We start from the raw sequence: 14,054 nt of genomic DNA on the forward strand, positions 1-14,054 counted from the left end.
TGGGACCTAAGTCAACTTTCAATCTTTTATACAGCAAAGGAAACCACTAACATAGTGTAAAGACAAGCCACAGAATGGGGGGAAAAAAACTCTGTAAATGCAATGACAAAAAGGTGATTAATCCCCCAAATATACAAACATCTGATACAGCTTTGTATCAGAAGTAAAATTTAAGAAACTATTGCTTCTTGAATTTTGGTTTCCATTTAAGTGGAATACTTACAAACACCTGAAAAGCTGTTAAAATTTTCCATCCCTTTTCCAACTACTTATTTGTGTAAAACTGGATTTTCTATATGTCTTTCAAATAAATCAACATATGACAATGGGTGGAAGCATGTACAAGGCAAGATATTAAAGAAATTTTCCAAAATGGAAAATAATGTCATTCTTCTCTTTATGAAGAAGAAAAAATATTGGGGATATGAAGAAACAGCTTTTTTTTTTTAAAGAAATATTGTGTTCATGTATGATGAACATACTACTGTTCCTTGATTACAGGACGTGATGTGGTCTCTGTGAGGATGTGTTTTTGACCCCTGGTCTCCCTCAGTGCGTTAAGGGTCACTGCTTCAAGAAAAGGTTTCAGATGTGGCTTTAGATCCCTATTCCGGGAACTTCCACCTGCCGCAGTTGCAACCATAAAGATAATAATCATAATAATAAATAATAAAAATATAAAAAAGAATATAAATGAATCCTGAGACAAAACATATTTGTATCAGGAAAGTAGTTAGATACAGATATTTAAAGATACGCTAGCTCCAACTGTGGACATGGGAAGTGTCCTGCCAAGAGCTGGCCTTTTATCGGTAGGGCAGTGGCAATACATGAAGAAGCTTGAGCCAAGGAGTAACACATTCCTAATTATGCTGGACTTAGAGTTTGGTGTCAGTTAGGATAGGAAGTGACAGAAGGTGGGAAGAACAATTAGGAGACCAGCTATAATAGGGCTCTGCCAGTAGATCTTAGAATAGAAAGTCAAGGGTGTCATTTGAGACTTTGCGAGGACATGGTTTAGTGGATGATTAGACTTGGAGGAGAGATTCCAGAACAAGAGGATTCTTAGGGAGATTCTTGGAGGGTGGAGACTCCAAAGCTGTCCCCTGAGATGCCAAAGTTTTAAAGATGTAGGTAGAGGAGAGATAGGGTTTAAATCAGGGCACGCTGAACGATTATTTCTGGAGACTCACTGGATATGGTGGGGAGAGGTTCCCCTGAGGTGGGCGGGCAGTTTGGAATTCAACTTGAGAAAAACATCTGGGCTGAAGGTGTATGGTTGATTCTATCAACATGGAAGGGGTCATAGAAGCCCTTAGAATGGAAGAGGAAAATAGAGAAAAGGGTATATGTATAGGTGAGATGTGAATATATGGTCTTTCTAGGTAGGGCATCAAGAAAAATAGGAGTTCGAGGAAAAATCATCATAGGCAAGAGGATATAAAAAATCTCATATCAACAAAATCAAGACATCCTACTGTATAGCACAGGGAACTATATCCAGTCTCTTGTGATAGAACATGGTGGAAGATAATATGAGAAAAAGAATATGTATGTACAATGGAATACTACTCAGCCATAAAAAGAACAAAATAGTGCCATTTGCAGCAACATGGATGTAAATAGACTCTTATACTGAGTGAAGTAAGTCAGAAAGAGAAAGACAAATTCCATATGATATTGCTTACATCTGGAATCTAATATAGGGCACAAAGGAACCTTTCCATAGGAAAGAAAATCATGGACTTGGAGAATAGACTCATGGTTGCCAAGGGGGAGGGGGAGAGGATGGATTGGGAACTTGGGGTTAATATGTGCAGACTATTGCCTTTGGAATGGATAGGCAATGGGATCCTGCTGTATAGCACTGGGAACTATGTCTGGTCACTTATGATGGAGCATGATAATGTGAGAAAAAAGAATGTATACATGTATGTGTAACTGAGTCACCATGCTGTGTATGTGGAGGAAATAAAATGTATTGAGGAAATAAAAAAAGCTGCAAAAAAAGGAATATATATACACATACATATATGTGTGTGTGTATATATATATATGCATGTATGACTGGGTCACTTTGCTGTATAGTAGAAATTGATAACAACATTGCAAATCAACTATATTTTAATAGAAAATTTAAAAATGAAAAAATCAGGACAGAAAGGTGCAAAGAGCAGGCTTTGCAGGACTTTCATAGCACCATTTACATGATTGCTTAATGTATGCAGACAGATTTCCTTGTTTTTTCCTCTTCCTATAACTTGGACACAAGAGAAAAGACTCTCTCTCAGGTATATAAATGGATTCTTTTCACTTAAGTATAACTGATTTTAACTGTCATGTGTTATTTTGCTGTGTTATATTTCTAAAGTTTTCATGGAATTCAGATACTTAATTTCAAGCCCAGTATTCATGTAACCTGGTGTATTCATTGCCTACTGCAGCTGGAAAAGGCAAGAAAAGAGATTATTTCACAAAAATCTGACCTGGATGTCACCGGGATAAAATCAAGTTATCAGATGGTTGCATTGCCTTCTGGATGCTGCAGGGAGAATCCTCCCTGTGTTTTCCTAGATTCTAGAGGCCGTCTGCTACTTTGCCTCCCAGCCCCCTTCCATCTGCAAAGGCCAAAATGGCCAACTGAGTCTTTCCTAAGCCACATCATTCGACATCCAGTGCTCCACCAGCCTGTTCCACATTCAGGATCCTTGTGATTATGGCACACCCAGTGGAATGATTCAGTGTGATCTCCCTGTTTTAGGATCTAGTGATTAGCAGACCTAATTCATCTGCTTCCATGATTGCCTTTCGCCATATCAGGTGCCAAAGTCACATATTCTCAGATGAGGATGTGTGGCCTTCTTAAGTCACATATTCTCAGATGAGGATGTGTGGCCTTCTTTGGGGGCCATTACTCTGCCAGACTCACGTGTAGTTATTGATGCGTCAGCTATTTAACAACTCTTTATGAAATCTGCAGAAATAAAATCATTGACAGTTCTATGGATAATTAATATTGTTAATTAATAGTTCATTAATATAGTTTCTAACTGAAAAAGGTAGAGAATTTTTAACACCTTTTATTTAGGAAGAATTTTATAAATAACAAATGCATTTTATAAAATGGCAAAATAATTTCCTACTTAGGTTACATTAATCAAAACATGCTAACATCTTGCAAAATAAATCTCTGAGAAAAAATTATGTTTGGAAAAGAAAAGTCTCTGAAAAAGTGTTGATGGCCGTGGTTTCTCCTGTGCAGGAAGAAAAGGCCCTTTTTGTGTGGTATGATCTATCGTGCTGCTCAAAGTTATTTTTAAACCACAAATACACGTAATTTGCATTATAACAATGATTTAGTATTTGCTTGATTTAATAAACATGGTTTTTTCTCTTTTACAAAAGCATGTTGGATACACCGTGTGATTTGCTTACCATACCACCTCTTATGGATCATTCTCATTTTGCTGTTGAAAAAAATTAACATATATTTCAAGGATGTGAAGTAATTTGCCCAATGTCGCATATCCAATAAAATATTAACAATAGAATTTAAACACATATATTTTCACCACGGAGATTTCTATTTCTACCATGCCTTTTTATTATTAAAATGTGTAATTTGGAGTTATGGTCAAAGGATAATGTCAAGTCTATTGATAACTTATTTTATTACATTACCTAAGAGGCCCTACGGTCATGGAAACTTCCTATATTCACTGGAGACCCACAATTAAAGTTGATTTATGAAAAGTGTGTATACTGAGTGGTCCTGACAGCTGATACAGGCAGATGGGTCTCTGCCTGTTATAAGGTGGTGTCTATTGTTAGAAGCAGTGCAGGTGCCATGCGTGGAGCGACTGGGAGAAACCAATGCACCTCCACCCCCTTCCCATCCTTTCAAGAGAAAAATATCATTCTGGTAAAGACACTCACTTGTAAGGACAGGTGAGGGGGATGTATTTTTGTTCCTGTCTTGATAAGTACAATGGTTGAGACTTGAGCATTTGAGAGCAGCGTCTTCCTTTGGAAATATTCTGAAACAACACCAAAGTGTGTGGTTTCTTTCTACATGAAGAGCTTGGTTTTTGGTAAAAGATTCATTAACATGGTCTAAAGTGACTTTTACAAGACATACTTATTAATTCCTTCACATTTCTAATTCTGAAAGAGAGCTGAAGGACATAAGTGAAATAAGAAAAATGTACATGATATCAAAACAAAAACGACGACTGAATGAAGTTGTCAGTAAATAACCTGTCATACATGAGCCGCGATCCCTTCTCTGCCATTGTGAATCGAATCTGGGCCATGTGGACTCTGACTCTCCCTTTCAGATTTTGTTCATGTGTTTGTTTATCTAACTCGACCAAGGCGGCTGCTTGGGTTTCTGAAACAGAGCCTCGGACTACGTCTTCCTCTTCTTTCGTGGTGGAGAACTTGAAGACTCAGTAAGTACAGGATATTAAACGGCCACAAATTCAGAAACTCCCTTGTAAATTCTCTTTCAATACTGCACTCATGCCCAGTTTAATCTTTGATTTCAATCTCTTCAATATATTTATGATGATCAACATTTTCCTCACTTGGAAAGTCTTAGAAATGAGTCGCCTCATCTGTAATCACTGAGAAAACGCATCAATGTACACGAGAGTGCTCCTAGCTGTTATCAGGGCGGTACGCAAAGGTAAGGGAGGGAGCCAGGCACCTTCAAAAGACGTAAAATATTTGCTTTGACAATAGGTTATAACTCCACTCCTAGACTTCTAGACCTGTTTTACTATTTCAGAGTACCTCATTTCTATGTTATGTGAAACAAAAGAGTGACATGGGACATACGAAGAGTCAGTCAACCTTTTTCTGTGAGTGGCCAAAAGTAGGTAATTTAGGCTTTGTGGATCTGTCTTAGCTACTTAATTCTTCTGTGAGAGCAGGAAAGCCACGCAGACAATACATAATGAAGGAGTGTGGCTGTGTGCCAATAAAGCTTTTTTTCCAAAAACACGTCGTGGGCTGGATTTGGGCCATGGGCTGTAATTTGCTGACCACTGGATTATACACTGAGCACCATAAGCAATTTTACCTTGCAATGAAATGTAATAGGAACTTATTTGTCGAAAAGCACTAAAGTTGCCCCATAGTTCTTTTAGACTTTACTCACTTATTTTCTTTATTTTTTAAATGATTGTTAGTTTTTCCATTATAGCTGGTTTACAGTGTTCTGTCAATTTTCTACTGTACAGCAAAGTGACCCAGTCACACATTCTTTTTGTCACATTATCCTCCGTCATGAGTGACTAGATATATATATATATATATATAGTTCCCAGTGCTATACAGCAGGATCTCATTGCTTACCCATTCCAAAGGCAATAGTTTTTATCTATTAACCCCAGATTCCCAGTTCATCCCACTCCCTCCCAGTCCCCCTTGGCAACCACAAATCTGTTCTTTCAGTCCATGACTTTCTCTTCTTTGGAAAGATTTTTTTCGTGCTGTATGTTAGATTCCACATATAAGTAATATCACATGGTATTTGGTCTTTCTCTTTCTGACTTATTTCACTTAGCATAAGAGTCTCTAGTTCCATCCATGTTTTTGCAAATAGCATTATTTTGTTTTTTTAATGGCTGAGCAGTATTCCATTGTGTATATCTACCACATCTTCTTAATACATTCATCTGTCAATGGATATTTATTTTTTATATAATGATTTTTATTTTTTTCCATTATAGCTGGTTTACTGTGTTCTGTCAATTTTCTACTATACAGCATGATGACCCGGTTATACATACATGTATAGATTCCTTTTTCTCACATTATCATGCTCCATCATAAGTGACTAGACATAGTTCCCAGTGCTACACAGCAGGATCTCATTGCCTATCCATTCCAAAGGCAATAGTCTGCACATATTAACCCCAAGTTCCCAATCCATCCTGCTCCCTCCCCCTCCCCCTTGGCAACACTGAGTCTATTCTCCAAGTCTGTGATTTTCTTCTCTGTTCATTTGCTCACTTATTTTCATTCTTTTTTTCTTTATTCTGTTCTGCATCAGTGACCTCCACCACTCTGTCTTCCACCTCACTTATTTGTTCTACTGCCTCCGGTATTCTGCTATTGGTTCTTCGAGTGAAAGAACCAGTATTTTGGTTGTGTGTTTTTCATCTCTGTTTGCTTATTCTTTAGATCTTCTATTTATTTCTCAAATGTTTTTTGTAACCTCTCGATCTTCGCCTCCAATTTTTTTCTGAAATCGTGGGTCATCTACTATCATTACTTTAAAATCTTTTTCATGTAGGTTGCTCATGTCTGCTTCCTTTAGCTGTTCTTCTGGGGTTTTGTCTTATTCCTTTACCCGGCTAACATTTGCCATTTCATTTTGTCTAGCTCTCTGTGTGGCATCCTCTTTGCAGGCTACAGGATTGTGAGAAGATGAGAAATTTACTTCTGATTGTTTCTACTCACCCCCCCAAAAAAAAGTATGTCGTTAGCTGAGGTGGATTGGAATAAGCTGTGGGTGAGGATTTGAGAATACATGGGACTTGGTAAAGTTGTAATAGAATCACATGCAAGATTAGGGAAGCAAACTTACCGAGGAACATAAAGGAATTTCCCAGAGCTGTGGTGGACTCAGTCACGTTTCACGTTTGTTCTCGGTGTGGCTGCCAGGCGCACTTTGGCAGGTTCCAAGCACGTTTAAGGGGAGAGGGGAAACGCAGAGGTCTGCAGGGGCATCAGTGTGAGTGACCTCGGAAACAGAGAAGGAGGCAATGAGGTGAAGGGAGGAAGGTGGAGGAGAGTGAAACAGTGGAGAGTCAGGGTTGGGGAGACTTCATGAGAGTCAGCCCCAGTGGGAGCCCTAGAGCAGAGGACCCGGGAAGACAGGAGAAGGAGGTCCTAGGCAGCAGTAGCTGCGATGGAGTTTTGGAGGCAGTGCAGACACCTGTACTCCGAAGGGCTGGAGCAGAAGCAAAGAAGTGGGATTTGTTATGGCTTGAAGGCAGTGATGATTAAATAGAGATGTGGCAGCATATTTGTTTTTTATTAATTTGTTGACTGTTGTAATGTGCAGACACTGTTGGAAAAGCATGAAGAAGTTACACCACTGCCCTGCATTCATTTGTGTGGTGGAGATGTAAGAATTGGGTTTAAAGTACAGACCAAGTCAAATGTTGGACCTAAAAAGGGAAGTGAAAGTGGTCAGGAGGGACCTGATATTTTTTGAGCTCCTTTTCTATCTCAGCCACGCTGTTATGTATGGAATATACTATAATTATTTACTCTTCTCTACATGACAGGGAGTATTAAGTAATGTGCTTGACGTCTTGGAAGTATTAAGACAAATAGCTAGAATGTATTCTCGAAGTCAGAATTCCAATTCGATTAAAATTGAAGTGATTTTTAATCTCCCCTCCTGCTCAGCCCCTTCATGGAGCTATGTTGTGCCAGGGGTGGAATGGTCTTAGTGCCACATCGCCTGCTCCCTCTTGGTTGTCTCACATTTAATGATGGGGAGACCTGGAGACTCGCCCAGAATTTTCCACTGAGTAAGAGGCAGAGCCAGGAAGTCAGCCATGCCCTCTGGTCAGACATGGTCACAGCAGATACTCTGAGGGCAGGCAATGGTCCCGACTCCCTGAGCCTCTGCCAGGCCCGCACAGCCAGGACCTCTACCTAAAGCTCGGCATGAAAGTGGCTGTCACAGCCGTGAGGACATCAGGCATCCTTTGTGACACTTTGTGTAAGAAAACCAGCAGTCAGAGTCTTTTCCAGGTTATGAGCAATGATGTTCATCATGGCTAAACCTCATCACCAGTAAGACTTTACAAACAAGCACAAGTTGTTTTCTCAGGGCATAGATTTTCAAGAACGCCAAACCCTGCATGACATAACAGAATGCAAAACTTTCCAAAATGACCGCTAAAATGGTTTTATTTATTTTTTCAGTTTTGAGAAGAATCAATGAACAAAAACTGTGATTAAAGCAATACATTTTAACCTATTAAGAGCTGTCAGATGAGAATTACTCTGTTGAAAATGTAGCGTAAAAGCCTAATTACAGATTAACTCGAAGTTGCCAATAGCATGACTCTAATTTACTAAGGGCTTAACTTTACGCCTATGTTTGAGCTGAACTACACAGCCTCTATTTTATTTTGTGGTAGAAGGAGTGTGTTTTGTGATAGAAAAAAAGCTGAATAAGATCAAAGCTTTCCATCTTAGCTTCTGAAGGAATGTATTGCCATCACAAGCATGCTAAATACTTTATATTTTAAATTAAACTAGTAATTAACAAGGTTAATTTACCTCAGTGTATGCATTAGCTAATTCTATGCACATATTATACTAAATACATTTAGACATTCTTATTCAGGTAACATTTAAAATTAAAAGCATAAGCTAAACCTTTTATCACATGTCCTCAGTTCAACAGAATGTGTCACTGTATGTAAAAGATACCTCTGATGGAAAATCTTGTTATGTAAACATAGATGTTAAAAATAACCAGAGTTAATAAATAGCTATATAGAAAAAAGTTAGTAATATGCAGACAGCATATCCGAATACTTATAAGACAAACACTTCCCTCAAACCAAGGATGTAGATATTTCTCAGAGAGCTTTAAAACACCTGGGAGGCACTGTTCTTTTTCTTATCACCCTCTTATAAAATTACTTGTTGGCTCTCTAAGATATCATGTAATTAAAGATCTGAGATATTCATTTAAAATGAAAGTCTAACTCTGCAGAGCTTCAAGCACTAAGGAGACAGTATTACATGGCACTGGCAGGATCTTAGGATGGTGTAGAAAGCGGAAGACAGGAAAAAAGAGAACAAGTAGTTTTATAGGGCATGTTCCTTGTGAAGGAAGGGAATGCTTCCCTGCTATAAACCTTGTGTAGCGAAAGCCTTCATTTCCTTGGGTGCCTACCCTGTGAGTACTTTCCCTACCCCAAGCATAGTGATATATATGGATTACTAATTTGTTAACCCACTACAGCTTTGAAATCGTCCAGCCATTTCTATAGATGACGAGGTTAGGCCAGTGAAATCAGTCCAGAGGCAGAACTAGAGACTGTGTTTCCAGGATCCTCAGTTCACAGTGCCCCTCATCACGCTTCATGTCTCCATCTAAATTATGATGATTGCTCAGAAAAAAGCAGCAGCTAGAATAAGGTGCACTCCGGTGAGTGCTAACATGCTTACCAACTCAAAGCACACTGATGCAAGACCCAGAATTTTCCAGACCAAACACCCATCCCCCCTTCATCACCACCTCTCCAAACACGAATAATACACAATCATGAAACAGAGCAAGAGCAGCTGTGGCAAAGACCTAGTTAGAATCTGGAGAATGAAAAAGAGGAGCAGGAATCAGGTCATGGCAAGGACGACATCTGGCAGGCCCCTGCTCTGGACTTGGGGAAGTCCTTAACTAGGCGTGGCTTCTGTTTCCTGAGCAGAATGACCTTTCTGTTGCTCTTTTGCCCCAGCCTCCCTCTCTGGGGAACCCTCCCTGCCCCTTCTCCTTACTGGACTGATCTGAGTAGCTATCACATAGAGTGCTTTCTTTGAAAGTGAATGGATGTCATAGCTCAGTTCACGCTGGTGCGAGTTTAGGATGTCCAGACATTGTTTTGATGCTACAACAGTCAATCATAGGCTCCTTGTCTCTTTAGGAAAAGATGGGTAGACATTGTCACATCTCCTTTTAATTAGTTTCTTGTCACAGTAAACACATCAAGGGACCTTGTGAGACATAACCCTCAAGTCCGATTTATCTCATCACTGGTCCTCAAGTCCCTCTCCCTCGGGTTAACGATGGCAACTGAAGACATTAACCTTGATTCAGAAAGTCATGCCCTCATGTCATCTATCCACCAGGGAGGGTTTTTGTTGTCGTTATTTTTATAGTCACTAAGGTTTTATTTTTTTTAGACTCCATATGTAAGTGGTATCATACAGTATTTGTCTTTTTCTGACTTATTTCACCAAGCATAGTACCCTCCAAGCCATCCACGTTGATGCAAATGGCAAACTTTCATTCTTTTTTACAGCTGAGTAATATTCCATTGTGTGTATGTACCACATCTTCTTTATCCATTCATTAGTGATAGACATGTAGGTTTCTTCCAAGACTTGACTACTGTAAATAATGCTGCTGTGAATATGGGGTGCATGTATCTTTATGAATTAGTAATTTGGTTAAGTTTATTTATTTATTTATTGCTTTTTAGGGCCACACCTGCAGCAGACGGAAGTTCCCAGGCTACAGGTCAAATTGGAGCTGCAGCTGTTGTTGGTCCATGCCACAGCCACAGCGATAGGGGATCTGAGCCACCTTTACGAACTACACTACAGCTCACAGCAACACTCATGGTAATGCCCAGATCCTTACTCCACTGAGCGAGGCAGGTATTGAACCCATCCTCATGGATACTAGTTGGGTTCATTTCCATTGAAATGGAAACTCCTGGGTTGAGTTTTAATGGTCAATTATATGCTAGTTTTCTCAACACTTTCTTAGTCATCTTTCTTCAACACTTTATTAATCAGCTTGATTCAGAGATTCCAGCTGGTAAGGAGGTTCAGCCCCTCTCAACACAGTTTTCAGTTTGCCTCCAGTTCTGACATCCAGCCATCTCGGTGCAAGAGGGAAGGAGAAGGTTACTATGGGCCCAGGTATAAATGGAGAACATTGATTCTGTCAGCATCCTTTTGTCCAAATGGCCACATCTCACCTGCAAGGAAAGCCAAAAACACAATCTAGTCTTGTGCCCAAGATTAATAGAAAAATCCAAAAAACCGGTCAGACAGCCAGTTCTGCTTGAAATCTAACTCATTCTATTTACAATATAATTCTTTGTAAATCATCACACTCTGGCATAGTTACAACACTTTTTAATATCTAAAGCTTTCTCTTTTCTTTCTGCAAGAAGTCTGCGCTTGACGTTAGAATATATATTTTAATGTGAATTTATTTTGTCCACTATTAGATATTAATCATACCAAATTCCATTGCCAAAACATCATTTCCTTTATAATAAATATGCTATGATCAATATTTTAATCTAAGTAATTCTCATGACTAAACATAAGTAGCCAAAAATATTAATAACAAATAATTCCCCTCTGCTCCCTGCCCTCCTTTCTACGCCCTAAGCAGAGCCAGTTTTAACTCTTAGCTCTTTCTCCTGTTGTTTTTGTTCCATCACTAGATAGCATTGCTATAATTTTAAATCCCCAGCTGTAGACATGATCTCTTTACTTCCGTCCAAGACAAGGGTGTGCTTATTTACTTTCCCCCTGCCCACCTCTGCCCTCGGCCCACAACAGGTATGTTTGTTTCTATTTAGACTAGTGAGTCACTGTTCAAAGACCACCCTTCCTCTACAAGGTGCAAAGGAGGATTCTTCTTTGGTTCTCTGGCCCCTGGCACTTGCTGGCAACCTCGAAGTTCCTTGGCTTATGGCTCCAGAATCTGCCTCCATCATTTCATGGGCTTCTTCTCCCCCTGCCTCTGTCTCTGTCTCTTGTCCCTTTCATTAGAGACCCAGCCACATTGCGTTAGCACCCACCCTACTCCATAGGACCTCATCTTAACTAATGACATCTGCAACGACCTGATTTCCAGGTAAGGTGACATTCTGAGGTACTGGGGTTAGAACTTCAGCATCTATTTTAAGAGGACATAGTGAAGTATACACCCAGAACAGTGGCTTTACCCACCTATGCGTGTGGGAGGCGTTTGTTATTTGAGTTCTATTTCCGTGTAGTCTGACAGCCACTTCCCACACTTTTCATCTTATAGCTTTATTTTTTTTTATTTTGCTATCACTATAGTGTGATCTCAGAATGGACAAAATATACAGGATTACTGGTGGATTTGGTGTGTGGATTCCATCTGTGATATTTTCTATATACTTTTGAGAATTCTGAAAAAAAAGACACAGAAAAAGACACTGTCGTTCAAGCATAGTCTTTAATTTCAGCTTCACCATTCCTGGCTTATTCCAACAAAACCAACACTACCCTACCACCTCGAATCTGTAGGCTCTGATAATTTTATGAAGCTTTACCGAGGCATCCATGCTGCTGCCCTAATTTTCATCTATAATCATGTGCTAATCAATTCAGTGTTTGACACTCAACAAAATGATTTGAGAAACACAACTGCAGAATTACCATCTTATTCAAAAGAGATTCTGCTTAGTGAAGTTCACTCATCATATGGGACAAGCTGATTTTGTCCATCAAGCAAAACAATTGTTTAATACATTTAAAGAGAGACGTTACTGCAGGGAGATTTGGGTTAGTTTGATTCTGTACTTTTATTTAGATACTGTGGTTTCAGACCTTCACCTGCTCCCCCTGTGATGACAGGGAGACATATACCAGGTCAGCACATTTCCATCTGTCACCTCTTCTGGAGACCAAGAAGGCAGGGCTCCATTTTGCTCCTAACAAGGAAGTACTCTTTGGAGGGTAATGATACTTGGTTTTACAAGGGAGTTGCCAAATCTGCTTTATTAATGATGTGAATATCACTCGCATGTGTTACTTTAATACATGTTCTGCTCTTCTCTTGAAATTAGAAAGAGAAAGAGAGGAAGAACTGTGTAAATTATCTGACTCTAGCCCTGGCAATAAATGAAACAGAGCTGACATAAATGGCTGCCCCATTAAAAGACAAAAAGTATTTATTCACATTTAACCTACTTCTTTTAAGCCATGGCTTTCTGACTGCTTTGCAGTAACATAAAGAAATGCAATATTTCCACTAGAGCTGGGGGTTTGATGAGCTCAAGCTGAAAAACAAAATTTGCTCCTTTAACCGCATACGGAGTTTATCATTTCTACCAGGCAAGTCTATACAATGCTCTTAAAGAAAGGTCTTATGTGCCAGCAGAAACTGCTCTCTGTGCCAGGTAGTGAGTGAGAGGTCCAGATTCTGTAAATCTGAAGTTTGCATGGAACAGACTACAGATGGACTGGACACTGAGGCAGCACATGTTTGCCACTCTCTGGCTCCCACAAGGAACCCACAGCCAATACGGTCAGCCTTCTGTACCCACGAGCTCTGAATCCATGGACACAACCAGTGTAGGATCAATAATACACAAAAAAAAACTTCCAGAAGGTTTCAAAAAGCAAAACTTGAACTGGCCATTTGCTGGCAACTATGTACATAGCACTGACATTGTATTTACAGCTATACACACAGCATTTACATTTTACTAGGTATTATAAGTAATTTAGAGATGATGTAAAGTATGCAAAAGGATGTGTGAAATTATAGGCAAATACTTCACTGCTTTATAGAAAGGACTGAGCACCTGGATGTGGATATTCATGAAGGTCCTGAACCACTCCCTCAGGGATACGGAGAGGTGACTGCACAAGACCGCAGGAGCTGGCGCGGCCAGTGAGATTTATCCGTCATCATTTTCTCATGCAGGCTTTGCGGCCAAGTCTATCGGATGCAGAAGACATCAGTGTCTCCACAATACAACGTACCTTACAAACATGCAAAAGAGGCAAAACCCAGACCCTTTCCCACCCAGGGGGTTTGTATACAAGATCATACAACTTCCAGATGCTCCATGCATATTCGTTGAACGATGAGTGTTAAGTGAGTAATATTTTATGTCTTGATAAAGTCTTTCTGAAGACTATGCTTAGACTTCACATAGTATCCTGAATGTGAACTTCTCAGGTCTTAGTCTGTGGGATGAAGGTGGTTTAAGGCAGAAGAGGCTTTCATGCATATCTTTAAATTTAGAATGATTCCATGTCAGAGTTCCCGTCATGGCACAGTGGTTAAAGAATCCGACTAGGAACCGTGAGGTTGCGGGTTCGGTCCCTGACCTTGCTCAGTGGGTTAAGGATCCGGCATTGCCATGAGCTGTGGTGTAGGTCGCAGATGCGGCTTGGATCCTGCGTTGCTGTGGCTCTGGTATAGGCCGGTGGCTATGGCTCCGATGCCAAGGGAGCAGCCCTAGAAAAGGCAAAAAAAAAAAAAAAAGGATGATTCCAGGACAAGTTGCTCT

Source organism: Phacochoerus africanus, chromosome 5 (assembly GCF_016906955.1).
Source record: "Phacochoerus africanus isolate WHEZ1 chromosome 5, ROS_Pafr_v1, whole genome shotgun sequence".
Taxonomy (NCBI): Eukaryota; Metazoa; Chordata; class Mammalia; order Artiodactyla; family Suidae; genus Phacochoerus; species Phacochoerus africanus.